Genomic DNA, 2,979 nt, shown 5'->3' on the forward strand with positions numbered 1-2,979 from the left:
ACTGTATGAAATTCCTCACCTCAAAGCCACTGCGTACGCAGACGATGTGACCATATGGACACACGAAGGGAACCCCGAACTGCAAGCAGCAGCCCTGCAAAGAGGAGTCAACACCATCGAATCATATCTTAACGAAGTAGGAATGTACCCTTCACCTGAAAAAACAAAGTACACAATATATGGAAGGAATCAGAACAACAAAAACCTAGGGCTTACCTTTGCCGGAAACCCAATCCAACGAGAAGACTCCATAAAAATTTTAGGAGTAAACTTTGGATACTCGCCAAAGAACACCACAGCCTGGATCACCGAAATACTTAAAAAATGGAAACAAGGCATTAATTTGGTTAGGCGCATCTCACCCAAGATGGGCGGCGCGGGGGAAAAGACTGCAAAGAAGCTGGTCATGTCAGTGCTAGTCTCAAAAATTACTTATGCGGCGGGATTTTATCCCCTCACCCGGCGACATCACAACCGACTCAAGACCTTGCTAAATGAAGCAAGAAGAACCATCCTCGGACTCCCGAAACACACCCGTAGTGAAGAGCTGGCCAAGTGTATCTTCATCCCGGATATCGCTGATCTGATCCAGCAGCAGAAAGACGCTCAAGCCTCTCGCCTACAACATACAAACGAAGGCAAAATGATCGCGAAATTCATGGGCGTTCAAATCCAGGTAGATCCTCCAATCCCCAAACAACCCCCTCCATGGCAACTCATCGATGTGACAGAAGGCTCCAAACCCCTACCTAAGAACATGGATGCAGATAGACACAAGAAACGCCGGGAACATTACGCAAGACAACACAAGAAAGACTTAGCACAGATACTAGCGACCCCTAACAACATGGTGGCTTACGCAGACGCTAGCCTCGGCACCACAGGTTGGGCCACTGCAGTCACCTACCTCAAGAAACACGCAACCTGGACAGTGACCCAAGGCAATCCCCTAGGCCATCGCACACCAGAATATGCGGAGTGCAAGGCTGTCCTGCAGGCCATTGAAGGTGCTACACCCTACTTAGGAACTGACCAGCAGCTAGTTCTCTATACAGACTCCCAAGAAGTGGTTATAGAACTTAGACAACACAAGTACTCTGCAAGCCCCACCATAAAAGCTATCTTTGACTCCGCAATCCGACTATACCGGAACAAGGGGGCCAGGATCAGCGTCAGGTGGGTCCCCGGACATGAGGGAATACCCGGCAACGAGCTTGCACACGAAGCCGCGCAGCAGGCGATGAGAAACCTCACGCAACCGTCCCTGCAGCCTCGGCCTTCGGACGTCAGCCCGTCACACCCGCAACCGAGCGATTGCAACGACAATCCTCATGAGGACCAGGATACATACGACCCTGTTGAAGAACTGCGCATAGACCAACGAACAAGGAAACGCCTCCTAGAAAGATCCTGGTCCCCAGAGTAACACCCTATCCCGAAGGACACATTTCGAAGAAAAGAAATCGTGCTGCTACGGCGCATTCGCACTGGCGGAGCGGTGACTCCTAACCTCCAATACAAATTCGAACTTTATGCCCTCAAGAAAAAACACCCTTACGCAGTACCACCTGACCCCCGGTGCAAACTTTGCAGGGAGGAGGACTCGCGCCCCAGTTTGCACCACATACTCTGGGACTGCGAAGGGCTCAAAACTTACAGGTGCCTCATCTTCAGCAAGATGAAACAAATCGACCGGCCGAGCAATCTCCGGGACTGGACACACCCGGCGGGTGATTCCCAACGAAAGACTCGGGTGCTGAGATCACTATTAGAGTATATCTCTACAGGCGGCCTGACCTCCTGCATTTAAACCCCCCACCCCGATTTCCCCAAAAGACGACGCCAGACCACAAGGTCACCGCGTTGCGATGACTTCGGTCATCGGAGTTCTTTTTCAATAAACGTTTTCATCCATCCATCCATCTCATTATGTGTAGTTGGTTATCACTAAGTAAGCTATAATAATGGTGTATTATTCATATTTACTTTCAGTTTCAGTCAGGGAAAAGGAGTTTCGCGGGAACGAGAGCAAATAAATTGGCTGCGCTTAGAGTATCGGCACCCTCTTCCCCGACAGTGTTGTGAACGCCACCATTCTGGTGCTTGTGCAGAGCAGGCACAACTGACGATCGTCATGATTCAAAAGTGCGACATCCTCAGCATTAAATTCGGTGTTAGGAAGCGCATGTAATGTTGCTTTGCTTTGTCGCACACTGTTTAAAGTGGAGGACGGAAAAGCGTTTCTTGTGATTTCAGATAAAGCTTCAAATAACTGGCAACCATGATTTTAAGCCACAATATAGCCAAATGTCGCTACTCTGACGCGTAGCTTATTTAATGACACTATTCATGCTCTTGTTCAAGAGGCTTGTAATACCCGGATAAGCCATGACGTAAGCCCCGTGGATTCCACAAGCCACTACCTTTTCACACCTGCCTCTTCCTCAGTGTTCCCGCTTGTGCCAGTAAATTAGCTACGGTTCAGAGTAACGACACTTGGCCATATTGTGGCTTAAAATCATGGTTGCCAGTTACCTGAAGCCTTATTTAAAATCAGAGGAAACGCTTTTCCGTCCCCCACAAATGTTTAAACAGCCCGCGACAGAGAATTGCAATATTGCATCAGCTTCCTAGCACCGCATCTAATGCTGAGGAAGTCGTACTTTTGGATGATGACGATCGGCAGTTGCGTTTGCTCTGAACAAGACCCAAAATGGCGGCGCCCAAAACAATTTTGGGGGACGGAGTGCCGATACTTTAAAGCTCATTTAGTGACTCTAGGCATGAAGTGAACTCGGGTGCATTATTTTCAACGAGGTAGAGGGGCTTAGAGTGATAAACCGGAAGTTCGGAAGTGGCACCCCCCCGGTTGCCGCCATATTTTACGCAAATGTGACCACTCGTCACGTGACCTCCCAAGAGCCGTGACGTCACAGGTAAGATGGCAGCGCCCAGAGCTGGCGGATGCGAGTTTGTTCG

At 49.4% G+C, this 2,979-nt stretch overlaps 1 pseudogene; it reads left to right on the top strand.

Moving 5' to 3' along the window:
• The first annotated feature begins 367 nt into the window (after positions 1-367).
• Positions 368-1,810, top strand: LOC115332887 (annotated as a pseudogene).
• Positions 1,811-2,979: the final 1,169 nt, after the last annotated feature.

Source organism: Ixodes scapularis, unplaced genomic scaffold, assembly GCF_016920785.2.
Source record: "Ixodes scapularis isolate PalLabHiFi unplaced genomic scaffold, ASM1692078v2 PGA_scaffold3__209_contigs__length_174095766, whole genome shotgun sequence".
Lineage (NCBI taxonomy): Eukaryota > Metazoa > Arthropoda > Arachnida > Ixodida > Ixodidae > Ixodes > Ixodes scapularis.